The sequence below is a fragment of the Lissotriton vulgaris genome, chromosome 8, assembly GCF_964263255.1.
Source record: "Lissotriton vulgaris chromosome 8, aLisVul1.2, whole genome shotgun sequence".
In the NCBI taxonomy this organism is placed as follows: Eukaryota; Metazoa; Chordata; class Amphibia; order Caudata; family Salamandridae; genus Lissotriton; species Lissotriton vulgaris.
Window position 1 is genome coordinate 154,584,768 of NC_141696.1, and position 27,287 is coordinate 154,612,054.

The 27,287-nt window shown below is 43.6% G+C and overlaps 29 non-coding genes across 29 annotated transcripts; all 29 read right to left on the bottom strand.

Annotated features, from left to right (window-relative positions):
- Positions 1-680: 680 nt before the first annotated feature.
- TRNAL-AAG (transfer RNA leucine (anticodon AAG)) lies at positions 681-763 on the bottom strand. The gene has a single exon. It is a non-coding gene; the product is annotated as a tRNA-Leu (tRNA).
- Positions 764-954: 191 nt separating this feature from the next.
- TRNAL-CAG (transfer RNA leucine (anticodon CAG)) lies at positions 955-1,037 on the bottom strand. The gene has a single exon. It is a non-coding gene; the product is annotated as a tRNA-Leu (tRNA).
- Positions 1,038-2,776: 1,739 nt separating this feature from the next.
- On the bottom strand, positions 2,777-2,859 carry TRNAL-AAG (transfer RNA leucine (anticodon AAG)). The gene has a single exon. It is a non-coding gene; the product is annotated as a tRNA-Leu (tRNA).
- A 191-nt stretch (positions 2,860-3,050) lies between these two features.
- Positions 3,051-3,133, bottom strand: TRNAL-CAG (transfer RNA leucine (anticodon CAG)). Its single transcript has one exon. It is a non-coding gene; the product is annotated as a tRNA-Leu (tRNA).
- A 632-nt stretch (positions 3,134-3,765) lies between these two features.
- On the bottom strand, positions 3,766-3,848 carry TRNAL-UAG (transfer RNA leucine (anticodon UAG)). The gene has a single exon. It is a non-coding gene; the product is annotated as a tRNA-Leu (tRNA).
- Positions 3,849-4,872: 1,024 nt separating this feature from the next.
- Positions 4,873-4,955, bottom strand: TRNAL-AAG (transfer RNA leucine (anticodon AAG)). Its single transcript has one exon. It is a non-coding gene; the product is annotated as a tRNA-Leu (tRNA).
- A 192-nt stretch (positions 4,956-5,147) lies between these two features.
- Positions 5,148-5,230, bottom strand: TRNAL-CAG (transfer RNA leucine (anticodon CAG)). The gene has a single exon. It is a non-coding gene; the product is annotated as a tRNA-Leu (tRNA).
- A 632-nt stretch (positions 5,231-5,862) lies between these two features.
- Positions 5,863-5,945, bottom strand: TRNAL-UAG (transfer RNA leucine (anticodon UAG)). Its single transcript has one exon. It is a non-coding gene; the product is annotated as a tRNA-Leu (tRNA).
- A 1,025-nt stretch (positions 5,946-6,970) lies between these two features.
- TRNAL-AAG (transfer RNA leucine (anticodon AAG)) lies at positions 6,971-7,053 on the bottom strand. The gene has a single exon. It is a non-coding gene; the product is annotated as a tRNA-Leu (tRNA).
- Positions 7,054-7,244: 191 nt separating this feature from the next.
- On the bottom strand, positions 7,245-7,327 carry TRNAL-CAG (transfer RNA leucine (anticodon CAG)). Its single transcript has one exon. It is a non-coding gene; the product is annotated as a tRNA-Leu (tRNA).
- Positions 7,328-9,066: 1,739 nt separating this feature from the next.
- On the bottom strand, positions 9,067-9,149 carry TRNAL-AAG (transfer RNA leucine (anticodon AAG)). The gene has a single exon. It is a non-coding gene; the product is annotated as a tRNA-Leu (tRNA).
- A 906-nt stretch (positions 9,150-10,055) lies between these two features.
- TRNAL-UAG (transfer RNA leucine (anticodon UAG)) lies at positions 10,056-10,138 on the bottom strand. Its single transcript has one exon. It is a non-coding gene; the product is annotated as a tRNA-Leu (tRNA).
- Positions 10,139-13,247: 3,109 nt separating this feature from the next.
- On the bottom strand, positions 13,248-13,330 carry TRNAL-CAG (transfer RNA leucine (anticodon CAG)). Its single transcript has one exon. It is a non-coding gene; the product is annotated as a tRNA-Leu (tRNA).
- Positions 13,331-13,962: 632 nt separating this feature from the next.
- Positions 13,963-14,045, bottom strand: TRNAL-UAG (transfer RNA leucine (anticodon UAG)). Its single transcript has one exon. It is a non-coding gene; the product is annotated as a tRNA-Leu (tRNA).
- Positions 14,046-15,069: 1,024 nt separating this feature from the next.
- Positions 15,070-15,152, bottom strand: TRNAL-AAG (transfer RNA leucine (anticodon AAG)). The gene has a single exon. It is a non-coding gene; the product is annotated as a tRNA-Leu (tRNA).
- Positions 15,153-16,058: 906 nt separating this feature from the next.
- Positions 16,059-16,141, bottom strand: TRNAL-UAG (transfer RNA leucine (anticodon UAG)). Its single transcript has one exon. It is a non-coding gene; the product is annotated as a tRNA-Leu (tRNA).
- A 1,024-nt stretch (positions 16,142-17,165) lies between these two features.
- On the bottom strand, positions 17,166-17,248 carry TRNAL-AAG (transfer RNA leucine (anticodon AAG)). Its single transcript has one exon. It is a non-coding gene; the product is annotated as a tRNA-Leu (tRNA).
- A 191-nt stretch (positions 17,249-17,439) lies between these two features.
- Positions 17,440-17,522, bottom strand: TRNAL-CAG (transfer RNA leucine (anticodon CAG)). Its single transcript has one exon. It is a non-coding gene; the product is annotated as a tRNA-Leu (tRNA).
- Positions 17,523-19,262: 1,740 nt separating this feature from the next.
- Positions 19,263-19,345, bottom strand: TRNAL-AAG (transfer RNA leucine (anticodon AAG)). The gene has a single exon. It is a non-coding gene; the product is annotated as a tRNA-Leu (tRNA).
- A 192-nt stretch (positions 19,346-19,537) lies between these two features.
- TRNAL-CAG (transfer RNA leucine (anticodon CAG)) lies at positions 19,538-19,620 on the bottom strand. The gene has a single exon. It is a non-coding gene; the product is annotated as a tRNA-Leu (tRNA).
- A 632-nt stretch (positions 19,621-20,252) lies between these two features.
- TRNAL-UAG (transfer RNA leucine (anticodon UAG)) lies at positions 20,253-20,335 on the bottom strand. Its single transcript has one exon. It is a non-coding gene; the product is annotated as a tRNA-Leu (tRNA).
- A 1,024-nt stretch (positions 20,336-21,359) lies between these two features.
- On the bottom strand, positions 21,360-21,442 carry TRNAL-AAG (transfer RNA leucine (anticodon AAG)). Its single transcript has one exon. It is a non-coding gene; the product is annotated as a tRNA-Leu (tRNA).
- A 191-nt stretch (positions 21,443-21,633) lies between these two features.
- On the bottom strand, positions 21,634-21,716 carry TRNAL-CAG (transfer RNA leucine (anticodon CAG)). Its single transcript has one exon. It is a non-coding gene; the product is annotated as a tRNA-Leu (tRNA).
- A 632-nt stretch (positions 21,717-22,348) lies between these two features.
- Positions 22,349-22,431, bottom strand: TRNAL-UAG (transfer RNA leucine (anticodon UAG)). Its single transcript has one exon. It is a non-coding gene; the product is annotated as a tRNA-Leu (tRNA).
- Positions 22,432-23,456: 1,025 nt separating this feature from the next.
- On the bottom strand, positions 23,457-23,539 carry TRNAL-AAG (transfer RNA leucine (anticodon AAG)). The gene has a single exon. It is a non-coding gene; the product is annotated as a tRNA-Leu (tRNA).
- Positions 23,540-24,445: 906 nt separating this feature from the next.
- On the bottom strand, positions 24,446-24,528 carry TRNAL-UAG (transfer RNA leucine (anticodon UAG)). The gene has a single exon. It is a non-coding gene; the product is annotated as a tRNA-Leu (tRNA).
- A 1,024-nt stretch (positions 24,529-25,552) lies between these two features.
- Positions 25,553-25,635, bottom strand: TRNAL-AAG (transfer RNA leucine (anticodon AAG)). The gene has a single exon. It is a non-coding gene; the product is annotated as a tRNA-Leu (tRNA).
- A 191-nt stretch (positions 25,636-25,826) lies between these two features.
- Positions 25,827-25,909, bottom strand: TRNAL-CAG (transfer RNA leucine (anticodon CAG)). Its single transcript has one exon. It is a non-coding gene; the product is annotated as a tRNA-Leu (tRNA).
- A 632-nt stretch (positions 25,910-26,541) lies between these two features.
- On the bottom strand, positions 26,542-26,624 carry TRNAL-UAG (transfer RNA leucine (anticodon UAG)). Its single transcript has one exon. It is a non-coding gene; the product is annotated as a tRNA-Leu (tRNA).
- Between the last annotated feature and the right edge of the window lie 663 nt (positions 26,625-27,287).

A 27,287-nucleotide genomic window follows, 5' to 3' on the forward strand; every position in this document is an offset into this window, starting at 1 on the left:
CAGGATTTCTAGATCCTTGCTGGATACAAGAGAGCAGACCTTGTTTCAGATCAACTGTCCCTAGCAGGGAACGTCTGAGCACATGCAGTCTTTTGCTCTCTAGCCCCTGGCCTGGGACTTACCCTCACTGGCTGAGGCGTGAATTTCTGCATACCAACGTTGCATAGATGGTACGTTTGTGGTCGGTTTGGGATGGGTGGGAGGTCAAAAGCATGGAAAAGTATGTCGCCTTCACTTCTAGTCTCCTCTTCTAGGCCTACCTGCCGTTCACTCACTCTGTCTTTGTTTCATTCTCTCCTTCCTCAACACCCCTTCTCACTCACTCGCTCTATCACTTGTGCTCTTTCCCCTTGCTCTGCATTTCATAGTGGAAACATCTCTTGAATGGAGCATTAGAAAATGAGGTTACATAAAATTAACAATCTACTTATTGGAAACCAAAAATATCACAAGACTGAATGTAACCCATTTCATTAATAAAAGGGACTTTTTAAGCACCCCCCAAAAAACACATAAAACACCACGAGTGCTAGAAGAATATTATACGAGCTTGAAGACAGAATTGGGCAAATTAATTTGCAGTTGAAACTGAAGTTTGTTACTTATTCAGATATTATATGCACTGCCAATTTTTAGCTGAGATTCTAAAAGAACTCAGAGACAAAATGGACTTAAAGTTTTGTCAGAAGTGGGATTTGAACCCACGCCTCCAGGAGAGACTGCGGCCTTAACGCAGCGCCTTAGACCACTCGGCCATCCTGACCACATTTGCTTGATCATCTACAGAGAGGGAAAGATATTGTGAACCAAAAAAAGCACACATCTTAGGTCATGAGTGGCTAGAGCAAGAAAAAAACTCACTGCACTTTTCCAAGTAGACAACCATATAAGCCCATGTGAGGGAAATGATCAGATTTTTTCTCTCTCAAGAAAAAAGTAGAGTAAACACACAATTGTCAGAAGTGGGATTTGAACCCACGCCTCCAGAAAAGACTGCGACCTGAACGCAGCGCCTTAGACCACTCGGCCATCCTGACTTGCATTTGTGGAACCTTCCACAGGCCAGACAGCCATGCAAGTGGGGTACCGAAAAGGCATGCCCTCAATTTATTTATCCTATTATAAGTACTTCCAACAGATCTTTGAACAATCCATAGAGAGCAGTACCTATGAAGAACTCTTTAGACCTTTAAGGCGTACAAAGAGAAAGTGCTATTAACCAGCCACTTGAAAGGCCCAAAGCTGCTTTGAAATTGAGTCAACAGCCACCTCTTGGCTAGCTAAAGCAAATTCAACAAGGAATTTCAATGTCACAACATAGGGTGGAATACGCAAATCTAAGCAGCCCCTGATCACAGCCCTGAGGAAATTGCCGTAAGTGTGCTGGAGTCCAACTGTCTACCAGATGCTAGGCATTCTTCCATATTTGCATGGCCTGTCTGGCCAGGGCATACAAGAGCATGACTCTTCCAGATGAGCTCTTACATGGGTCCTATGCTCATATAGTAAGGACTGCACTTTGTCAGCAAGACTTTATACAACCGAAATATATGAGAAACCCCAGCTCTCTTGACTAGATGAGGACGGAATCACATCCTAGGTGAAGACCAACAGATGCAACTTCCATCAGATGTTAACCTGAAAAAGGAGATTACATCTCCAAAAGTCATGTCAGTAGTGGGATTCGAACCCACACCTCCAGAGGAGACTGCGGCCTAAACACAGCGCCTTAGACCACTCAGCCATCCTGACAGTGCAGAGTCTTAAGAAATGTATAAAAGTCACTCAGAAATTTCTGCCTCCATGCAAGCCTGAAATAATTTAAACCTTCAAACACAAGGTGCAACTTTATGCACAGGACAATAAACACAGAAGATCACATGTGAAAGCATTTCATTTCACAGGTGTACAATTTTTATGCTTTTAGAATACCTCATACCTCTCACCAGCTATTTAGGGTCCTGTATCCTACTCACAAAATTACCTTGCCTGCGACCTCTCTCTCTACACAAACAACTACTGCACAGGAAGTAGGAAGGCAGAAGGTGGGGCATATTATGCAAATGTATGCTGTCATTGTGCCTTGCAGATTCATGCAGGATTTCTAGATCCTTGCTGGATACAAGAGAGCAGACCTTGTTTCAGATCAACTGTCCCTAGCAGGGAACGTCTGAGCACATGCAGTCTTTTGCTCTCTAGCCCCTGGCCTGGGACTTACCCTCACTGGCTGAGACGTGAATTTCTGCATACCAACGTTGCATAGATGGTACGTTTGTGGTCAGTTTGGGATGGGTGGGAGGTCAAAAGCAGGGAAAAGTATGTCGCCTTCACTTCTAGTCTCCTCTTCTAGGCCTACCTGCTGTTCACTCACTCTGTCTTTGTTTCATTCTCTCCTTCCTCAACACCCCTTCTCACTCACTCGCTCTATCACTTGTGCTCTTTCCCCTTGCTCTGCATTTCATAGTGGAAACATCTCTTGAATGGAGCATTAGAAAATGAGGTTACATAAAATTAACAATCTACTTATTGGAAACCAAAAATATCACAAGACTGAATGTAACCCATTTCATTAATAAAAGGGACTTTTTAAGCACCCCCCAAAAAACACATAAAACACCACGAGTGCTAGAAGAATATTATACGAGCTTGAAGACAGAATTGGGCAAATTAATTTGCAGTTGAAACTGAAGTTTGTTACTTATTCAGATATTATATGCACTGCCAATTTTTAGCTGAGATTCTAAAAGAACTCAGAGACAAAATGGACTTAAAGTTTTGTCAGAAGTGGGATTCGAACCCACGCCTCCAGGAGAGACTGCGGCCTTAACGCAGCGCCTTAGACCACTCGGCCATCCTGACCACATTTGCTTGATCATCTACAGAGAGGGAAAGATATTGTGAACCAAAAAAAGCACACAACTTAGGTCATGAGTGGCTAGAGCAAGAAAAAAACTCACTGCACTTTTCCAAGTAGACAACCATATAAGCCCATGTGAGGGAAATGATCTGATTTTTTCTCTCCCAAGAAAAAAGTAGAGTAAACACACAATTGTCAGAAGTGGGATTTGAACCCACACCTCCAGAAGAGACTGCGACCTGAACGCAGCGCCTTAGACCACTCGGCCATCCTGACTTGCATTTGTGGAACCTTCCACAGGCCAGACAGCCATGCAAGTGGGGTACCGAAGAGGCATGCCCTCAATTTATTTATCCTATTATAAGTACTTCCAACAGATCTTTGAACAATCCATAGAGAGCAGTACCTATGAAGAACTCTTTAGACCTTTAAGGCGTACAAAGAGAAAGTGCTATTAACCAGCCACTTGAAAGGCCCAAAGCTGCTTTGAAATTGAGTCAACAGCCACCTCTTGGCTAGCTAAAGCAAATTCAACAAGGAATTTCAATGTCACAACATAGGGTGGAATACGCAAATCTAAGCAGCCCCTGATCACAGCCCTGAGGAAATTGCCGTAAGTGTGCTGGAGTCCAACTGTCTACCAGATGCTAGGCATTCTTCCATATTTGCATGGCCTGTCTGGCCAGGGCATACAAGAGCATGACTCTTCCAGATGAGCTCTTACATGGGTCCTATGCTCATATAGTAAGGACTGCACTTTGTCAGCAAGACTTTATACAACCAAAATATATGAGAAACCCCAGCTCTCTTGACTAGATGAGGACGGAATCACATCCCAGGTGAAGACCAACAGATGCAACTTCCATCAGATGTTAACCTGAAAAAGGAGATTACATCTCCAAAAGTCATGTCAGAAGTGGGATTCGAACCCACGCCTCCAGAGGAGACTGCGGCCTAAACACAGCGCCTTAGACCACTCGGCCATCCTGACAGTGCAGAGTCTTAAGAAATGTATAAAAGTCACTCAGAAATTTCTGCCTCCATGCAAGCCTGAAATAATTTAAACCTTCAAACACAAGGTGCAACTTTATGCACAGGACAATAAACACAGAAGATCACATGTGAAAGCATTTCATTTCACAGGTGTACAATTTTTATGCTTTTAGAATACCTCATACCTCTCACCAGCTATTTAGGGTCCTGTATCCTACTCACAAAATTACCTTGCCTGCGACCTCTCTCTCTACACAAACAACTACTGCACAGGAAGTAGGAAGGCAGAAGGTGGGGCATATTATGCAAATGTATGCTGTCATTGTGCCTTGCAGATTCATGCAGGATTTATAGATCCTTGCTGGATACAAGAGAGCAGACCTTGTTTCAGATCAACTGTCCCTAGCAGGGAACGTCTGAGCACATGCAGTCTTTTGCTCTCTAGCCCCTGGCCTGGGACTTACCCTCACTGGCTGAGGCGTGAATTTCTGCATACCAACGTTGCATAGATGGTACGTTTGTGGTCGGTTTGGGATGGGTGGGAGGTCAAAAGCAGGGAAAAGTATGTCGCCTTCACTTCTAGTCTCCTCTTCTAGGCCTACCTGCCGTTCACTCACTCTGTCTTTGTTTCATTCTCTCCTTCCTCAACACCCCTTCTCACTCACTCGCACTATCACTTGTGCTCTTTCTCCTTGCTCTGCATTTCATAGTGGAAACATCTCTTGAATGGAGCATTAGAAAATGAGGTTACATAAAATTAACAATCTACTTATTGGAAACCAAAAATATCACAAGACTGAATGTAACCCATTTCATTAATAAAAGGGACTTTTTAAGCACCCCCCAAAAAACACATAAAACACCACGAGTGCTAGAAGAATATTATACGAGCTTGAAGACAGAATTGGGCAAATTAATTTGCAGTTGAAACTGAAGTTTGTTACTTATTCAGATATTATATGCACTGCCAATTTTTAGCTGAGATTCTAAAAGAACTCAGAGACAAAATGGACTTAAAGTTTTGTCAGAAGTGGGATTCGAACCCACGCCTCCAGGAGAGACTGCGGCCTTAACGCAGCGCCTTAGACCACTCGGCCATCCTGACCACATTTGCTTGATCATCTACAGAGAGGGAAAGATATTGTGAACCAAAAAAAGCACACATCTTAGGTCATGAGTGGCTAGAGCAAGAAAAAAACTCACTGCACTTTTCCAAGTAGACAACCATATAAGCCCATGTGAGGGAAATGATCAGATTTTTTTCTCTCTCAAGAAAAAAGTAGAGTAAACACACAATTGTCAGAAGTGGGATTTGAACCCACGCCTCCAGAAAAGACTGCGACCTGAACGCAGCGCCTTAGACCACTCGGCCATCCTGACTTGCATTTGTGGAACCTTCCACAGGCCAGACAGCCATGCAAGTGGGGTACCGAAAAGGCATGCCCTCAATTTATTTATCCTATTATAAGTACTTCCAACAGATCTTTGAACAATCCATAGAGAGCAGTACCTATGAAGAACTCTTTAGACCTTTAAGGCGTACAAAGAGAAAGTGCTATTAACCAGCCACTTGAAAGGCCCAAAGCTGCTTTGAAATTGAGTCAACAGCCACCTCTTGGCTAGCTAAAGCAAATTCAACAAGGAATTTCAATGTCACAACATAGGGTGGAATACGCAAATCTAAGCAGCCCCTGATCACAGCCCTGAGGAAATTGCCGTAAGTGTGCTGGAGTCCAACTGTCTACCAGATGCTAGGCATTCTTCCATATTTGCATGGCCTGTCTGGCCAGGGCATACAAGAGCATGACTCTTCCAGATGAGCTCTTACATGGGTCCTATGCTCATATAGTAAGGACGGCACTTTGTCAGCAAGACTTTATACAACCGAAATATATGAGAAACCCCAGCTCTCTTGACTAGATGAGGACGGAATCACATCCCAGGTGAAGACCAACAGATGCAACTTCCATCAGATGTTAACCTGAAAAAGGAGATTACATCTCCAAAAGTCATGTCAGAAGTGGGATTCGAACCCACGCCTCCAGAGGAGACTGCGGCCTAAACACAGCGCCTTAGACCACTCGGCCATCCTGACAGTGCAGAGTCTTAAGAAATGTATAAAAGTCACTCAGAAATTTCTGCCTCCATGCAAGCCTGAAATAATTTAAACCTTCAAACACAAGGTGCAACTTTATGCACAGGACAATAAACACAGAAGATCACATGTGAAAGCATTTCATTTCACAGGTGTACAATTTTTATGCTTTTAGAATACCTCATACCTCTCACCAGCTATTTAGGGTCCTGTATCCTACTCACAAAATTACCTTGCCTGCGACCTCTCTCTCTACACAAACAACTACTGCACAGGAAGTAGGAAGGCAGAAGGTGGGGCATATTATGCAAATGTATGCTGTCATTGTGCCTTGCAGATTCATGCAGGATTTCTAGATCCTTGCTGGATACAAGAGAGCAGACCTTGTTTCAGATCAACTGTCCCTAGCAGGGAACGTCTGAGCACATGCAGTCTTTTGCTCTCTAGCCCCTGGCCTGGGACTTACCCTCACTGGCTGAGGCGTGAATTTCTGCATACCAACGTTGCATAGATGGTACGTTTGTGGTCGGTTTGGGATGGGTGGGAGGTCAAAAGCAGGGAAAAGTATGTCGCCTTCACTTCTAGTTTCCTCTTCTAGGCCTACCTGCCGTTCACTCACTCTGTCTTTGTTTCATTCTCTCCTTCCTCAACACCCCTTCTCACTCACTCGCTCTATCACTTGTGCTCTTTCCCCTTGCTCTGCATTTCATAGTGGAAACATCTCTTGAATGGAGCATTAGATAATGAGGTTACATAAAATTAACAATCTACTCATTGGAAACCAAAAATATCACAAGACTGAATGTAACCCATTTCATTATTTAAAAGGGACTTTTTAAGCACCCCCCAAAAAACACATAAAACACCACGAGTGCTAGAAGAATATTATACGAGCTTGAAGACAGAATTGGGCAAATTAATTTGCAGTCGAAACTGAAGTTTGTTACTTATTCAGATATTATATGCACTGCCAATTTTTAGCTGAGATTCTAAAAGAACTCAGAGACAAAATGGACTTAAAGTTTTGTCAGAAGTGGGATTCGAACCCACGCCTCCAGGAGAGTCTGCGGCCTTAACGCAGCGCCTTAGACCACTCGGCCATCCTGACCACATTTGCTTGATCATCTACAGAGAGGGAAAGATATTGTGAACCAAAAAAAGCACACAACTTAGGTCATGAGTGGCTAGAGCAAGAAAAAAAATCACTGCACTTTTCCAAGTAGACAACCATATAAGCCCATGTGAGGGAAATGATCTGATTTTTTCTCTCCCAAGAAAAAAGTAGAGTAAACACACAATTGTCAGAAGTGGGATTTGAACCCACACCTCCAGAAGAGACTGCGACCTGAACGCAGCGCCTTAGACCACTCGGCCATCCTGACTTGCATTTGTGGAACCTTCCACAGGCCAGACAGCCATGCAAGTGGGGTACCGAAAAGGCATGCCCTCAATTTATTTATCCTATTATAAGTACTTCCAACAGATCTTTGAACAATCCATAGAGAGCAGTACCTATGAAGAACTCTTTAGACCTTTAAGGCGTACAAAGAGAAAGTGCTATTAACCAGCCACTTGAACGGAACAAAGCTGCTTTGAAATTGAGTCAACAGCCACCTCTTGGCTAGCTAAAGCAAATTCAACAAGGAATTTCAATGTCACAACATAAGGTGAAATACGCAAATCTAAGCAGCCCCTGATCACAGCCCTGAGGAAATTGCCGTAAGTGTGCTGGAGTCCAACTGTCTACCAGATGCTAGGCATTCTTCCATATTTGCATGGCCTGTCTGGCCAGGGCATACAAGAGCATGACTCTTCCAGATGAGCTCTTACATGGGTCCTATGCTCATATAGTAAGGACTGCACTTTGTCAGCAAGACTTTATACAACCGAAATATATGAGAAACCCCAGCTCTCTTGACTAGATGAGGACGGAATCACATCCCAGGTTAGGACCAACAGATGCAACTTCCATCAGATGTTAACCTGAAAAAGGAGATTACATCTCCAAAAGTCATGTCAGAAGTGGGATTCGAACCCACGCCTCCAGAGGAGACTGCGGCCTACACACAGCACCTTAGACCACTCGGCCATCCTGACAGTGCAGAGTCTTAAGAAATGTATAAAAGTCACTCAGAAATTTCTGCCTCCATGCAAGCCTGAATTAATTTAAACCTTCAAACACAAGGTGCAACTTTATGCACAGGACAATAAACACAGAAGATCACATGTGAAACCATTTCATTTCACAGGTGTACAATTTTTATGCTTTTAAAATACCTCATACCTCTCACCAGCTATTTAGGGTCCTGTATCCTACTCACAAAATTACCTTGCCTGCGACCTCTCTCTCTACACAAACAACTACTGCACAGGAAGTAGGAAGGCAGAAGGTGGGGCATATTATGCAAATGTATGCTGTCATTGTGCCTTGCAGATTCATGCAGGATTTCTAGATCCTTGCTGGATACAAGAGAGCAGACCTTGTTTCAGATCAACTGTCCCTAGCAGGGAACGTCTGAGCACATGCAGTCTTTTGCTCTCTAGCCCCTGGCCTGGGACTTACCCTCACTGGCTGAGGCGTGAATTTCTGCATACCAACGTTGCATAGATGGTACGTTTGTGGTCGGTTTGGGATGGGTGGGAGGTCAAAAGCATGGAAAAGTATGTCGCCTTCACTTCTAGTCTCCTCTTCTAGGCCTACCTGCCGTTCACTCACTCTGTCTTTGTTTCATTCTCTCCTTCCTCAACACCCCTTCTCACTCACTCGCTCTATCACTTGTGCTCTTTCCCCTTGCTCTGCATTTCATAGTGGAAACATCTCTTGAATGGAGCATTAGAAAATGAGGTTACATAAAATTAACAATCTACTTATTGGAAACCAAAAATATCACAAGACTGAATGTAACCCATTTCATTAATAAAAGGGACTTTTTAAGCACCCCCCAAAAAAGACATAAAACACCACGAGTGCTAGAAGAATATTATACGAGCTTGAAGACAGAATTGGGCAAATTAATTTGCAGTTGAAACTGAAGTTTGTTACTTATTCAGATATTATATGCACTGCCAATTTTTAGCTGAGATTCTAAAAGAACTCAGAAACAAAATGGACTTGAAGTTTTGTCAGAAGTGGGATTCGAACCCACGCCTCCAGGAGAGACTGCAGTCTTAACGCAGCGCCTTAGACCACTCGGCCATCCTGACCACATTTGCTTGATCATCTACAGAGAGGGAAAGATATTGTGAACCAAAAAAAGCACACAACTTAGGTCATGAGTGGCTAGAGCAAGAAAAAAACTCACTGCACTTTTCCAAGTAGACAACCATATAAGCCCATGTGAGGGAAATGATCTGATTTTTACTCTCCCAAGAAAAAAGTAGAGTAAACACACAATTGTCAGAATTGGGATTTGAACCCACACCTCCAGAAGAGACTGCGACCTGAACGCAGCGCCTTAGACCACTCGGCCATCCTGACTTGCATTTGTGGAACCTTCCACAGGCCAGACAGCCATGCAAGTGGGGTACCGAAAAGGCATGCCCTCAATTTATTTATCCTATTATAAGTACTTCCAACAGATCTTTGAACAATCCATAGAGAGCAGTACCTATGAAGAACTCTTTAGACCTTTAAGGCGTACAAAGAGAAAGTGCTATTAACCAGCCACTTGAAAGGCCCAAAGCTGCTTTGAAATTGAGTCAACAGCCACCTCTTGGCTAGCTAAAGCAAATTCAACAAGGAATTTCAATGTCACAACATAGGGTGGAATACGCAAATCTAAGCAGCCCCTGATCACAGCCCTGAGGAAATTGCCGTAAGTGTGCTGGAGTCCAACTGTCTACCAGATGCTAGGCATTCTTCCATATTTGCATGGCCTGTCTGGCCAGGGCATACAAGAGCATGACTCTTCCAGATGAGCTCTTACATGGGTCCTATGCTCATATAGTAAGGACTGCACTTTGTCAGCAAGACTTTATACAACCGAAATATATGAGAAACCCCAGCTCTCTTGACTAGATGAGGACGGAATCACATCCCAGGTGAAGACCAACAGATGCAACTTCCATCAGATGTTAACCTGAAAAAGGAGATTACATCTCCAAAATTCATGTCAGAAGTGGGATTCGAACCCACGCCTCCAGAGGAGACTGCAGCCTAAACACAGCGCCTTAGACCACTCGGCCATCCTGACAGTGCAGAGTCTTAAGAAATGTATAAAAGTCACTCAGAAATTTCTGCCTCCATGCAAGCCTGAAATAATTTAAACCTTCAAACACAAGGTGCAACTTTATACACAGGACAATAAACACAGAAGATCACATGTGAAAGCATTTCATTTCACAGGTGTACAATTTTTATGCTTTTAGAATACCTCATACCTCTCACCAGCTATTTAGGGTCCTGTATCCTACTCACAAAATTACCTTGCCTGCGACCTCTCTCTCTACACAAACAACTACTGCACAGGAAGTAGGAAGGCAGAAGGTGGGGCATATTATGCAAATGTATGCTGTCATTGTGCCTTGCAGATTCATGCAGGATTTATAGATCCTTGCTGGATACAAGAGAGCAGACCTTGTTTCAGATCAACTGTCCCTAGCAGGGAACGTCTGAGCACATGCAGTCTTTTGCTCTCTAGCCCCTGGCCTGGGACTTACCCTCACTGGCTGAGGCGTGAATTTCTGCATACCAACGTTGCATAGATGGTACGTTTGTGGTCGGTTTGGGATGGGTGGGAGGTCAAAAGCAGGGAAAAGTATGTCGCCTTCACTTCTAGTCTCCTCTTCAAGGCCTACCTGCCGTTCACTCACTCTGTCTTTGTTTCATTCTCTCCTTCCTCAACACCCCTTCTCACTCACTCGCTCTATCACTTGTGCTCTTTCCCCTTGCTCTGCATTTCATAGTGGAAACATCTCTTGAATGGAGCATTAGAAAATGAGGTTACATAAAATTAACAATCTACTTATTGGAAACCAAAAATATCACAAGACTGAATGTAACCCATTTCATTAATAAAAGGGACTTTTTAAGCACCCCCCAAAAAACACATAAAACACCACGAGTGCTAGAAGAATATTATACGAGCTTGAAGACAGAATTGGGCAAATTAATTTGCAGTTGAAACTGAAGTTTGTTACTTATTCAGATATTATATGCACTGCCAATTTTTAGCTGAGATTCTAAAAGAACTCAGAGACAAAATGGACTTAAAGTTTTGTCAGAAGTGGGATTCGAACGCACGCCTCCAGGAGAGACTGCGGCCTTAACGCAGCGCCTTAGACCACTCGGCCATCCTGACCACATTTGCTTGATCATCTACAGAGAGGGAAAGATATTGTGAACCAAAAAAAGCACACATCTTAGGTCATGAGTGGCTAGAGCAAGAAAAAAACTCACTGCACTTTTCCAAGTAGACAACCATATAAGCCCATGTGAGGGAAATGATCAGATTTTTTTCTCTCTCAAGAAAAAAGTAGAGTAAACACACAATTGTCAGAAGTGGGATTTGAGCCCACGCCTCCAGAAGAGACTGCGACCTGAACGCAGCGCCTTAGACCACTCGGCCATCCTGACTTGCATTTGTGGAACCTTCCACAGGCCAGACAGCCATGCAAGTGGGGTACCGAAAAGGCATGCCCTCAATTTATTTATCCTATTATAAGTACTTCCAACAGATCTTTGAACAATCCATAGAGAGCAGTACCTATGAAGAACTCTTTAGACCTTTAAGGCGTACAAAGAGAAAGTGCTATTAACCAGCCACTTGAAAGGCCCAAAGCTGCTTTGAAATTGAGTCAACAGCCACCTCTTGGCTAGCTAAAGCAAATTCAACAAGGAATATCAATGTCACAACATAGGGTGGAATACGCAAATCTAAGCAGCCCCTGATCACAGCCCTGAGGAAATTGCCGTAAGTGTGCTGGAGTCCAACTGTCTACCAGATGCTAGGCATTCTTCCATATTTGCATGGCCTGTCTGGCCAGGGCATACAAGAGCATGACTCTTCCAGATGAGCTCTTACATGGGTCCTATGCTCATATAGTAAGGACTGCACATTGTCAGCAAGACTTTATACAACCGAAATATATGAGAAACCCCAGCTCTCTTGACTAGATGAGGACGGAATCACATCCCAGGTGTAGACCAACAGATGCAACTTCCATCAGATGTTAACCTGAAAAAGGAGATTACATCTCCGAAAGTGGGATTCGAACCCACGCCTCCAGAGGAGACTGCGGCCTAAACACAGCGCCTTAGACCACTCAGCCATCCTGACAGTGCAGAGTCTTAAGAAATGTATAAAAGTCACTCAGAAATTTCTGCCTCCATGCAAGCCTGAAATAATTTAAACCTTCAAACACAAGGTGCAACTTTATGCACAGGACAATAAACACAGAAGATCACATGTGAAAGCATTTCATTTCACAGGTGTACAATTTTTATGCTTTTAAAATACCTCATACCTCTCACCAGCTATTTAGGGTCCTGTATCCTACTCACAAAATTACCTTGCCTGCGACCTCTCTCTCTACACAAACAACTACTGCACAGGAAGTAGGAAGGCAGAAGGTGGGGCATATTATGCAAATGTATGCTGTCATTGTGCCTTGCAGATTCATGCAGGATTTCTAGAATCTTGCTGGATACAAGAGAGCAGACCTTGTTTCAGATCAACTGTCCCTAGCAGGGAACGTCTGAGCACATGCAGTCTTTTGCTCTCTAGCCCCTGGCCTGGGACTTACCCTCACTGGCTGAGGCGTGAATTTCTGCATACCAACGTTGCATAGATGGTACGTTTGTGGTCGGTTTGGGATGGGTGGGAGGTCAAAAGCATGGAAAAGTATGTCGCCTTCACTTCTAGTCTCCTCTTCTAGGCCTACCTGCCGTTCACTCACTCTGTCTTTGTTTCATTCTCTCCTTCCTCAACACCCCTTCTCACTCACTCGCTCTATCACTTGTGCTCTTTCCCCTTGCTCTGCATTTCATAGTGGAAACATCTCTTGAATGGAGCATTAGAAAATGAGGTTACATAAAATTAACAATCTACTTATTGGAAACCAAAAATATCACAAGACTGAATGTAACCCATTTCATTAATAAAAGGGACTTTTTAAGCACCCCCCAAAAAACACATAAAACACCACGAGTGCTAGAAGAATATTATACGAGCTTGAAGACAGAATTGGGCAAATTAATTTGCAGTTGAAACTGAAGTTTGTTACTTATTCAGATATTTTATGCACTGCCAATTTTTAGCTGAGATTCTAAAAGAACTCAGAGACAAAATGGACTTAAAGTTTTGTCAGAAGTGGGATTTGAACCCACGCCTCCAGAAGAGACTGCGACCTGAACACAGCGCCTTAGACCACTCGGCCATCCTGACTTGCATTTGTGGAACCTTCCACAGGCCAGACAGCCATGCAAGTGGGGTACCGAAAAGGCATGCCCTCAATTTATTTATCCTATTATAAGTACTTCCAACAGATCTTTGAACAATCCATAGAGAGCAGTACCTATGAAGAACTCTTTAGACCTTTAAGGCGTACAAAGAGAAAGTGCTATTAACCAGCCACTTGAAAGGCCCAAAGCTGCTTTGAAATTGAGTCAACAGCCACCTCTTGGCTAGCTAAAGCAAATTCAACAAGGAATTTCAATGTCACAACATAGGGTGGAATACGCAAATCTAAGCAGCCCCTGATCACAGCCCTGAGGAAATTGCCGTAAGTGTGCTGGAGTCCAACTGTCTACCAGATGCTAGGCATTCTTCCATATTTGCATGGCCTGTCTGGCCAGGGCATACAAGAGCATGACTCTTCCAGATGAGCTCTTACATAGGTCCTATGCTCATATAGTAAGGACTGCACTTTGTCAGCAAGACTTTATACAACCGAAATATATGAGAAACCCCAGCTCTCTTGACTAGATGAGGACGGAATCACATCCCAGGTGAAGACCAACAGATGCAACTTCCATCAGATGTTAACCTGAAAAAGGAGATTACATCTCCAAAAGTCATGTCAGAAGTGGAATTCGAACCCACGCCTCCAGAGGAGACTGCGGCCTAAACACAGCGCCTTAGACCACTCGGCCATCCTGACAGTGCAGAGTCTTAAAAAATGTATAAAAGTCACTCAGAAATGTCTGCCTCCATGCAAGCCTGAAATAATTTAAACCTTCAAACACAAGGTGCAACTTTATGCACAGGACAATAAACACAGAAGATCACATGTGAAAGCATTTCATTTCACAGGTGTACAATTTTTATGCTTTTAGAATACCTCATACCTCTCACTAGCTATTTAGGGTCCTGTATCCTACTCACAAAATTACCTTGCCTGCGACCTCTCTCTCTACACAAACAACTACTGCACAGAAAGTAGGAAGGCAGAAGGTGGGGCATATTATGCAAATGTATGCTGTCATTGTGCCTTGCAGATTCATGCAGGATTTCTAGATCCTTGCTGGATACAAGAGAGCAGACCTTGTTTCAGATCAACTGTCCCTAGCAGGGAACGTCTGAGCACATGCAGTCTTTTGCTCTCTAGCCCCTGGCCTGGGACTTACCCTCACTGGCTGAGGCGTGAATTTCTGCATACCAACGTTGCATAGATGGTACGTTTGTGGTCGGTTTGGGATGGGTGGGAGGTCAAAAGCAGGGAAAAGTATGTCGCCTTCACTTCTAGTCTCCTCTTCTAGGCCAACCTGCCGTTCAATCACTCTGTCTTTGTTTCATTCTCTCCTTCCTCAACACCCCTTCTCACTCACTCGCTCTATCACTTGTGCTCTTTCCCCTTGCTCTGCATTTCATAGTGGAAACATCTCTTGAATGGAGCATTAGAAAATGAGGTTACATAAAATTAACAATCTACTTATTGGAAACCAAAAATATCACAAGACTGAATGTAACCCATTTCATTAATAAAATGGACTTTTTAAGCACCCCCCAAAAAACACATAAAACACCACGAGTGCTAGAAGAATATTATACGAGCTTGAAGACAGAATTGGGCAAATTAATTTGCAGTTGAAACTGAAGTTTGTTACTTATTCAGATATTATATGCACTGCCAATTTTTAGCTGAGATTCTAAAAGAACTCAGAGACAAAATGGACTTAAAGTTTTGTCAGAAGTGGGATTCGAACCCACGCCTCCAGGAGAGACTGCGGCCTTAACGCAGCGCCTTAGACCACTCGGCCATCCTGACCACATTTGCTTGATCATCTACAGAGAGGGAAAGATATTGTGAACCAAAAAAAGCACACAACTTAGGTCATGAGTGGCTAGAGCAAGAAAAAAACTCACTGCACTTTTCCAAGTAGACATCCATATAAGCCCATGTGAGGGAAATGATCTGATTTTTTCTCTCCCAAGAAAAAAGTAGAGTAAACACACATTTGTCAGAAGTGGGATTTGAACCCACGCCTCCAGAAGAGACTGCGACCTGAACGCAGCGCATTAGACCACTCGGCCATCCTGACTTGCATTTGTGGAACCTTCCACAGGCCAGACAGCCATGCAAGTGGGGTACCGAAAAGGCATGCCCTCAATTTATTTATCCTATTATAAGTACTTCCAACAGATCTTTGAACAATCCATAGAGAGCAGTACCTATGAAGAACTCTTTAGACCTTTAAGGCGTACAAAGAGAAAGTGCTATTAACCAGCCACTTGAAAGGCCCAAAGCTGCTTTGAAATTGAGTCAACAGCCACCTCTTGGCTAGCTAAAGCAAATTCAACAAGGAATTTCAATGTCACAACATAGGGTGGAATACGCAAATCTAAGCAGCCCCTGATCACAGCCCTGAGGAAATTGCCGTAAGTGTGCTGGAGTCCAACTGTCTACCAGATGCTAGGCATTCTTCCATATTTGCATGGCCTGTCTGGCCAGGGCATACAAGAGCATGACTCTTCCAGATGAGCTCTTACATGGGTCCTATGCTCATATAGTAAGGACTGCACTTTGTCAGCAAGACTTTATACAACCGAAATATATGAGAAACCCCAGCTCTCTTGACTAGATGAGGACGGAATCACATCCCAGGTGAAGACCAACAGATGCAACTTCCATCAGATGTTAACCTGAAAAAGGAGATTACATCTCCAAAAGTCATGTCAGAAGTGGGATTCGAACCCACGCCTCCAGAGGAGACTGCAGCCTAAACACAGCGCCTTAGACCACTCGGCCATCCTGACAATGCAGAGTCTTAAGAAATGTATAAAAGTCACTCAGAAATTTCTGCCTCCATGCAAGCCTGAACTAATTTAAACCTTCAAACACAAGGTGCAACTTTATGCACAGGACAATAAACACAGAAGATCACATGTGAAAGCATTTCATTTCACAGGTGTACAATTTTTATGCTTTTAAAATACCTCATACCTCTCACCAGCTATTTAGGGTCCTGTATCCTACTCACAAAATTACCTTGCCTGCGACCTCTCTCTCTACACAAACAACTACTGCACAGGAAGTAGGAAGGCAGAATGTGGGGCATATTATGCAAATGTATGCTGTCATTGTGCCTTGCAGATTCATGCAGGATTTCTAGATCCTTGCTGGATACAAGAGAGCAGACCTTGTTTCAGATCAACTGTCCCTAGCAGGGAACGTCTGAGCACATGCAGTCTTTTGCTCTCTAGCCCCTGGCCTGGGACTTACCCTCACTGGCTGAGGCGTGAATTTCTGCATACCAACGTTGCATAGATGGTACGTTTGTGGTCGGTTTGGGATGGGTGGGAGGTCAAAAGCATGGAAAAGTATGTCGCCTTCACTTCTAGTCTCCTCTTCTAGGCCTATCTGCCGTTCACTCACTCTGTCTTTGTTTCATTCTCTCCTTCCTCAACACCCCTTCTCACTCACTCGCTCTATCACTTGTGCTCTTTCCCCTTGCTCTGCATTTCATAGTGGAAACATCTCTTGAATGGAGCATTAGAAAATGAGGTTACATAAAATTAACAATCTACTTATTGGAAACCAAAAATATCACAAGACTGAATGTAACCCATTTCATTAATAAAAGGGACTTTTTAAGCACCCCCCAAAAAACACATAAAACACCACGAGTGCTAGAAGAATATTATACGAGCTTGAAGACAGAATTGGGCAAATTAATTTGCAGTTGAAACTGAAGTTTGTTACTTATTCAGATATTATATGCACTGCCAATTTTTAGCTGAGATTCTAAAAGAACTCAGAGACAAAATGGACTTAAAGTTTTGTCAGAAGTGGGATTCGAACCCACGCCTCCAGGAGAGACTGCGGCCTTAACGCAGCGCCTTAGACCACTCGGCCATCCTGACCACATTTGCTTGATCATCTACAGAGAGGGAAAGATATTGTGAACCAAAAAAAGCACACATCTTAGGTCATGAGTGGCTAGAGCAAGAAAAAAACTCACTGCACTTTTCCAAGTAGACAACCATATAAGCCCATGTGAGGGAAATGATCAGATTTTTTCTCTCTCAAGAAAAAAGTAGAGTAAACACACAATTGTCAGAAGTGGGATTTGAACCCACGCCTCCAGAAAAGACTGCGACCTGAACGCAGCGCCTTAGACCACTCGGCCATCCTGACTTGCATTTGTGGAACCTTCCACAGGCCAGACAGCCATGCAAGTGGGGTACCGAAAAGGCATGCCCTCAATTTATTTATCCTATTATAAGTACTTCCAACAGATCTTTGAACAATCCATAGAGAGCAGTACCTATGAAGAACTCTTTAGACCTTTAAGGCGTACAAAGAGAAAGTGCTATTAACCAGCCACTTGAAAGGCCCAAAGCTGCTTTGAAATTGAGTCAACAGCCACCTCTTGGCTAGCTAAAGCAAATTCAACAAGGAATTTTTAATGTCACAACATAGGGTGGAATACGCAAATCTAAGCAGCCCCTGATCACAGCCCTGAGGAAATTGCCGTAAGTGTGCTGGAGTCCAACTGTCTACCAGATGCTAGGCATTCTTCCATATTTGCATGGCCTGTCTGGCCAGGGCATACAAGAGCATGACTCTTCCAGATGAGCTCTTACATGGGTCCTATGCTCATATAGTAAGGACTGCACTTTGTCAGCAAGACTTTATACAACCGAAATATATGAGAAACCCCAGCTCTCTTGACTAGATGAGGACGGAATCACATCCTAGGTGAAGACCAACAGATGCAACTTCCATCAGATGTTAACCTGAAAAAGGAGATTACATCTCCAAAAGTCATGTCAGTAGTGGGATTCGAACCCACACCTCCAGAGGAGACTGCGGCCTAAACACAGCGCCTTAGACCACTCAGCCATCCTGACAGTGCAGAGTCTTAAGAAAAGTATAAAAGTCACTCAGAAATTTCTGCCTCCATGCAAGCCTGAAATAATTTAAACCTTCAAACACAAGGTGCAACTTTATGCACAGGACAATAAACACAGAAGATCACATGTGAAAGCATTTCATTTCACAGGTGTACAATTTTTATGCTTTTAGAATACCTCATACCTCTCACCAGCTATTTAGGGTCCTGTATCCTACTCACAAAATTACCTTGCCTGCGACCTCTCTCTCTACACAAACAACTACTGCACAGGAAGTAGGAAGGCAGAAGGTGGGGCATATTATGCAAATGTATGCTGTCATTGTGCCTTGCAGATTCATGCAGGATTTATAGATCCTTGCTGGATACAAGAGAGCAGACCTTGTTTCAGATCAACTGTCCCTAGCAGGGAACGTCTGAGCACATGCAGTCTTTTGCTCTCTAGCCCCTGGCCTGGGACTTACCCTCACTGGCTGAGGCGTGAATTTCTGCATACCAACGTTGCATAGATGGTACGTTTGTGGTCGGTTTGGGATGGGTGGGAGGTCAAAAGCAGGGAAAAGTATGTCGCCTTCACTTCTAGTCTCCTCTTCTAGGCCTACCTGCCGTTCACTCACTCTGTCTTTGTTTCATTCTCTCCTTCCTCAACACCCCTTCTCACTCACTCGCACTATCACTTGTGCTCTTTCTCCTTGCTCTGCATTTCATAGTGGAAACATCTCTTGAATGGAGCATTAGAAAATGAGGTTACATAAAATTAACAATCTACTTATTGGAAACCAAAAATATCACAAGACTGAATGTAACCCATTTCATTAATAAAAGGGACTTTTTAAGCACCCCCCAAAAAACACATAAAACACCACGAGTGCTAGAAGAATATTATACGAGCTTGAAGACAGAATTGGGCAAATTAATTTGCAGTTGAAACTGAAGTTTGTTACTTATTCAGATATTATATGCACTGCCAATTTTTAGCTGAGATTCTAAAAGAACTCAGAGACAAAATGGACTTAAAGTTTTGTCAGAAGTGGGATTCGAACCCACGCCTCCAGGAGAGACTGCGGCCTTAACGCAGCGCCTTAGACCACTCGGCCATCCTGACCACATTTGCTTGATCATCTACAGAGAGGGAAAGATATTGTGAACCAAAAAAAGCACACATCTTAGGTCATGAGTGGCTAGAGCAAGAAAAAAACTCACTGCACTTTTCCAAGTAGACAACCATATAAGCCCATGTGAGGGAAATGATCAGATTTTTTTCTCTCTCAAGAAAAAAGTAGAGTAAACACACAATTGTCAGAAGTGGGATTTGAACCCACGCCTCCAGAAGAGACTGCGACCTGAACGCAGCGCCTTAGACCACTCGGCCATCCTGACTTGCATTTGTGGAACCTTCCACAGGCCAGACAGCCATGCAAGTGGGGTACCGAAAAGGCATGCCCTCAATTTATTTATCCTATTATAAGTACTTCCAACAGATCTTTGAACAATCCATAGAGAGCAGTACCTATGAAGAACTCTTTAGACCTTTAAGGCGTACAAAGAGAAAGTGCTATTAACCAGCCACTTGAAAGGCCCAAAGCTGCTTTGAAATTGAGTCAACAGCCACCTCTTGGCTAGCTAAAGAAAATTCAACAAGGAATTTCAATGTCACAACATAGGGTGGAATACGCAAATCTAAGCAGCCCCTGATCACAGCCCTGAGGAAATTGCCGTAAGTGTGCTGGAGTCCAACTGTCTACCAGATGCTAGGCATTCTTCCATATTTGCATGGCCGGTCTGGCCAGGGCATACAAGAGCATGACTCTTCCAGATGAGCTCTTACATGGGTCCTATGCTCATATAGTAAGGACGGCACTTTGTCAGCAAGACTTTATACAACCGAAATATATGAGAAACCCCAGCTCTCTTGACTAGATGAGGACGGAATCACATCCCAGGTGAAGACCAACAGATGCAACTTCCATCAGATGTTAACCTGAAAAAGGAGATTACATCTCCAAAAGTCATGTCAGAAGTGGGATTCGAACCCACGCCTCCAGAGGAGACTGCGGCCTAAACACAGCGCCTTAGACCACTCGGCCATCCTGACAGTGCAGAGTCTTAAGAAATGTATAAAAGTCACTCAGAAATTTCTGCCTCCATGCAAGCCTGAAATAATTTAAACCTTCAAACACAAGGTGCAACTTTATGCACAGGACAATAAACACAGAAGATCACATGTGAAAGCATTTCATTTCACAGGTGTACAATTTTTATGCTTTTAGAATACCTCATAACTCTCACCAGCTATTTAGGGTCCTGTATCCTACTCACAAAATTACCTTGCCTGCGACCTCTCTCTCTACACAAACAACTACTGCACAGGAAGTAGGAAGGCAGAAGGTGGGGCATATTATGCAAATGTATGCTGTCATTGTGCCTTGCAGATTCATGCAGGATTTCTAGATCCTTGCTGGATACAAGAGAGCAGACCTTGTTTCAGATCAACTGTCCCTAGCAGGGAACGTCTGAGCACATGCAGTCTTTTGCTCTCTAGCCCCTGGCCTGGGACTTACCCTCACTGGCTGAGGCGTGAATTTCTGCATACCAACGTTGCATAGATGGTACGTTTGTGGTCGGTTTGGGATGGGTGGGAGGTCAAAAGCATGGAAAAGTATGTCGCCTTCACTTCTAGTCTCCTCTTCTAGGCCTACCTGCCGTTCACTCACTCTGTCTTTGTTTCATTCTCTCCTTCCTCAACACCCCTTCTCACTCACTCGCTCTATCACTTGTGCTCTTTCCCCTTGCTCTGCATTTCATAGTGGAAACATCTCTTGAATGGAGCATTAGAAAATGAGGTTACATAAAATTAACAATCTACTTATTGGAAACCAAAAATATCACAAGACTGAATGTAACCCATTTCATTAATAAAAGGGACTTTTTAAGCACCCCCCAAAAAACACATAAAACACCACGAGTGCTAGAAGAATATTATACGAGCTTGAAGACAGAATTGGGCAAATTAATTTGCAGTTGAAACTGAAGTTTGTTACTTATTCAGATAATATATGCACTGCCAATTTTTAGCTGAGATTCTAAAAGAACTCAGAGACAAAATGGACTTAAAGTTTTGTCAGAAGTGGGATTCGAACCCACGCCTCCAGGAGAGACTGCGGCCTTAACGCAGCGCCTTAGACCACTCGGCCATCCTGACCACATTTGCTTGATCATCTACAGAGAGGGAAAGATATTGTGAACCAAAAAAAGCACACATCTTAGGTCATGAGTGGCTAGAGCAAGAAAAAAACTCACTGCACTTTTCCAAGTAGACAACCATATAAGCCCATGTGAGGGAAATGATCAGATTTTTTCTCTCTCAAGAAAAAAGTAAAGTAAACACACAATTGTCAGAAGTGGGATTTGAACCCACGCCTCCAGAAGAGACTGCGACCTGAACGCAGCGCCTTAGACCACTCGGCCATCCTGATTTGCATTTGTGGAACCTTCCACAGGCCAGACAGCCATGCAAGTGGGGTACCGAAAAGGCATGCCCTCAATTTATTTATCCTATTATAAGTACTTCCAACAGATCTTTGAACAATCCATAGAGAGCAGTACCTATGAAGAACTCTTTAGACCTTTAAGGCGTACAAAGAGAAAGTGCTATTAACCAGCCACTTGAACGGAACAAAGCTGCTTTGAAATTGAGTCAACAGCCACCTCTTGGCTAGCTAAAGCAAATTCAACAAGGAATTTCAATGTCACAACATAAGGTGAAATACGCAAATCTAAGCAGCCCCTGATCACAGCCCTGAGGAAATTGCCGTAAGTGTGCTGGAGTCCAACTGTCTACCAGATGCTAGGCATTCTTCCATATTTGCATGGCCTGTCTGGCCAGGGCATACAAGAGCATGACTCTTCCAGATGAGCTCTTACATGGGTCCTATGCTCATATAGTAAGGACTGCACTTTGTCAGCAAGACTTTATACAACCGAAATATATGAGAAACCCCAGCTCTCTTGACTAGATGAGGACGGAATCACATCCCAGGTGAAGACCAACAGATGCAACTTCCATCAGATGTTAACCTGAAAAAGGAGATTACATCTCCAAAAGTCATGTCAGAAGTGGGATTCGAACCCACGCCTCCAGAGGAGACTGCGGCCTAAACACAGCGCCTTAGACCACTCGGCCATCCTGACAGTGCAGAGTCTTAAGAAATGTATAAAAGTCACTCAGAAATTTCTGCCTCCATACAAGCCTGAAATAATTTAAACCTTCAAACACAAGGTGCAACTTTATGCACAGGACAATAAACACAGAAGATCACATGTGAAAGCATTTCATTTCACAGGTGTACAATTTTTATGCTTTTAAAATACCTCATACCTCTCACCAGCTATTTAGGGTCCTGTATCCTACTCACAAAATTACCTTGCCTGCGACCTCTCTCTCTACACAAACAACTACTGCACAGGAAGTAGGAAGGCAGAAGGTGGGGCATATTATGCAAATGTATGCTGTCATTGTGCCTTGCAGATTCATGCAGGATTTCTAGATCCTTGCTGGATACAAGAGAGCAGACCTTGTTTCAGATCAACTGTCCCTAGCAGGGAACGTCTGAGCACATGCAGTCTTTTGCTCTCTAGCCCCTGGCCTGGGACTTACCCTCACTGGCTGAGGCGTGAATTTCTGCATACCAACGTTGCATAGATGGTACGTTTGTGGTCGGTTTGGGATGGGTGGGAGGTCAAAAGCAGGGAAAAGTATGTCGCCTTCACTTCTAGTCTCCTCTTCTAGGCCTACCTGCCGTTCACTCACTCTGTCTTTGTTTCATTCTCTCCTTCCTCAACACCCCTTCTCACTCACTCGCTCTATCACTTGTGCTCTTTCCCCTTGCTCTGCATTTCATAGTGGAAACATCTCTTGAATGGAGCATTAGATAATGAGGTTACATAAAATTAACAATCTACTCATTGGAAACCAAAAATATCACAAGACTGAATGTAACCCATTTCATTATTTAAAAGGGACTTTTTAAGCACCCCCCAAAAAACACATAAAACACCACGAGTGCTAGAAGAATATTATACGAGCTTGAAGACAGAATTGGGCAAATTAATTTGCAGTCGAAACTGAAGTTTGTTACTTATTCAGATATTATATGCACTGCCAATTTTTAGCTGAGATTCTAAAAGAACTCAGAGACAAAATGGACTTAAAGTTTTGTCAGAAGTGGGATTCGAACCCACGCCTCCAGGAGAGACTGCGGCCTTAACGCAGCGCCTTAGACCACTCGGCCATCCTGACCACATTTGCTTGATCATCTACAGAGAGGAAAAGATATTGTGAACCAAAAAAAGCACACATCTTAGGTCATGAGTGGCTAGAGCAAGAAAAAAACTCACTGCACTTTTCCAAGTAGACAACCATATAAGCCCATGTGAGGGAAATGATCAGATTTTTTCTCTCTCAAGAAAAAAGTAGAGTAAACACACAATTGTCAGAAGTGGGATTTGAACCCACGCCTCCAGAAGAGACTGCGACCTGAACGCAGCGCTTTAGACCACTCGGCCATCTTGACTTGCATTTGTGGAACCTTCCACAGGCCAGACAGCCATGCAAGTGGGGTACTGAAAAGGCATGCCCTCAATTTATTTATCCTATTATAAGTACTTCCAACAGATCTTTGAACAATCCATAGAGAGCAGTACCTATGAAGAACTCTTTAGACCTTTAAGGCGTACAAAGAGAAAGTGCTATTAACCAGCCACTTGAAAGGCCCAAAGCTGCTTTGAAATTGAGTCAACAGCCACCTCTTGGCTAGCTAAAGCAAATTCAACAAGGAATTTCAATGTCACAACATAGGGTGGGATACGCAAATCTAAGCAGCCCCTGATCACAGCCCTGAGGAAATTGCCGTAAGTGTGCTGGAGTCCAACTGTCTACCAGATGCTAGGCATTCTTCCATATTTGCATGGCCTGTCTGGCCAGGGCATACAAGAGCATGACTCTTCCAGATGAGCTCTTACATGGGTCCTATGCTCAAATAGTAAGGTCTGCACTTTGTCAGCAAGACTTTATAGAACCGAAATATATGAGAAACCCCAGCTCTCTTGACTAGATGAGGACGGAATCACATCCCAGGTGAAGACCAACAGATGCAACTTCCATCAGATGTTAACCTGAAAAAGGAGATTACATCTCCAAAAGTCATGTCAGAAGTGGGATTCGAACCCACGCCTCCAGAGAAGACTGCGGCCTAAACACAGCGCCTTAGACCACTCGGCCATCCTGACAGTGCAGAGTCTTAAGAAATGTATAAAAGTCACTCAGAAATTTCTGCCTCCATGCAAGCCTGAAATAATTTAAACCTTCAAACACAAGGTGCAACTTTATGCACAGGACAATAAACACAGAAGATCACATGTGAAAGCATTTCATTTCACAGGTGTACAATTTTTATGCTTTCAGAATACCTCATACCTCTCACCAGCTATTTAGGGTCCTGTATCCTACTCACAAAATTACCTTGCCTGCGACCTCTCTCTCTACACAAACAACTACTGCACAGGAAGTAGGAAGGCAGAAGGTGGGGCATATTATGCAAATGTATGCTGTCATTGTGCCTTGCAGATTCATGCAGGATTTCTAGATCCTTGCTGGATACAAGAGAGCAGACCTTGTTTCAGATCAACTGTCCCTGGCAGGGAACGTCTGAGCACATGCAGTCTTTTGCTCTCTAGCCCCTGGCCTGGGACTTACCCTCACTGGCTGAGGCGTGAATTTCTGCATACCAACGTTGCATAGATGGTACGTTTGTGGTCGGTTTGGGATGGGTGGGAGGTCAAAAGCATGGAAAAGTATGTCGCCTTCACTTCTAGTCTCCTCTTCTAGGCCTACCTGCCGTTCACTCACTCTGTCTTTGTTTCATTCTCTCCTTCCTCAACACCCCTTCTCACTCACTCGCTCTATCACTTGTGCTCTTTCCCCTTGCTCTGCATTTCATAGTGGAAACATCTCTTGAATGGAGCATTAGAAAATGAGGTTACATAAAATTAACAATCTACTTATTGGAAACCAAAAATTTCACAAGACTGAATGTAACCCATTTCATTAATAAAAGGGACTTTTTAAGCACCCCCCAAAAAACACATAAAACACCACGAGTGCTAGAAGAATATTATACGAGCTTGAAGACAGAATTGGGCAAATTAATTTGCAGTTGAAACTGAAGTTTGTTACTTATTCAGATATTATATGCACTGCCAATTTTTAGCTGAGATTCTAAAAGAACTCAGAGACAAAATGGACTTAAAGTTTTGTCAGAAGTGGGATTCGAACCCACGCCTCCAGGAGAGACTGCGGCCTTAACGCAGCGCCTTAGACCACTCGGCCATCCTGACCACATTTGCTTCATCATCTACAGAGAGGGAAAGATATTGTGAACCAAAAAAAGCACACAACTTAGGTCATGAGTGGCTAGAGCAAGAAAAAAACTCACTGCACTTTTCCAAGTAGACAACCATATAAGCCATTGTGAGGAAAATGATCTGATTTTTTCTCTCCCAAGAAAAAAGTAGAGTAAACACACAATTGTCAGAAGTGGGATTTGAACCCACGCCTCCAGAAGAGACTGCGACCTGAACGCAGCGCCTTAGACCACTCGGCCATCCTGACTTGCATTTGTGGACCCTTCCACAGGCCAGACAGCCATGCAAGTGGGGTACCGAAAAGGCATGCCCTCAATTTATTTATCCTATTATAAGTACTTCCAACAGATCTTTGAACAATCCATAGAGAGCAGTACCTATGAAGAACTCTTTAGACCTTTAAGGCGTACAAAGAGAAAGTGCTATTAACCAGCCACTTGAAAGGCCCAAAGCTGCTTTGAAATTGAGTCAACAGCCACCTCTTGGCTAGCTAAAGCAAATTCAACAAGGAATTTCAATGTCAAAACATAGGGTGGAATACGCAAATCTAAGCAGCCCATGATCACAGCCCTGAGGAAATTGCCGTAAGTGTGCTGGAGTCCAACTGTCTACCAGATGCTAGGCATTCTTCCATATTTGCATGGCCTGTCTGGCCAGGGCATACAAGAGCATGACTCTTCCAGATGAGCTCTTACATGGGTCCTATGCTCATATAGTAAGGACTGCACTTTGTCAGCAAGACTTTATACAACCGAAATATATGAGAAACCCCAGCTCTCTTGACTAGATGAGGACGGAATCACATCCCAGGTGAAGACCAACAGATGCAACTTCCATCAGATGTTAACCTGAAAAAGGAGATTACATCTCCAAAAGTCATGTCAGAAGTGGGATTCGAACCCACGCCTCCAGAGGAGACTGCGGCCTAAACACAGCGCCTTAGACCACTCGGCCATCCTGACAGTGCAGAGTCTTAAGAAATGTATAAAAGTCACTCAGAAATTTCTGCCTCCATACAAGCCTGAAATAATTTAAACCTTCAAACACAAGGTGCAACTTTATGCACAGGACAATAAACACAGAAGATCACATGTGAAAGCATTTCATTTCACAGGTGTACAATTTTTATGCTTTTAAAATACCTCATACCTCTCACCAGCTATTTAGGGTCCTGTATCCTACTCACAAAATTACCTTGCCTGCGACCTCTCTCTCTACACAAACAACTACTGCACAGGAAGTAGGAAGGCAGAAGGTGGGGCATATTATGCAAATGTATGCTGTCATTGTGCCTTGCAGATTCATGCAGGATTTCTAGATCCTTGCTGGATACAAGAGAGCAGACCTTGTTTCAGATCAACTGTCCCTAGCAGGGAACGTCTGAGCACATGCAGTCTTTTGCTCTCTAGCCCCTGGCCTGGGACTTACCCTCACTGGCTGAGGCGTGAATTTCTGCATACCAACGTTGCATAGATGGTACGTTTGTGGTCGGTTTGGGATGGGTGGGAGGTCAAAAGCAGGGAAAAGTATGTCGCCTTCACTTCTAGTCTCCTCTTCTAGGCCTACCTGCCGTTCACTCACTCTGTCTTTGTTTCATTCTCTCCTTCCTCAACACCCCTTCTCAC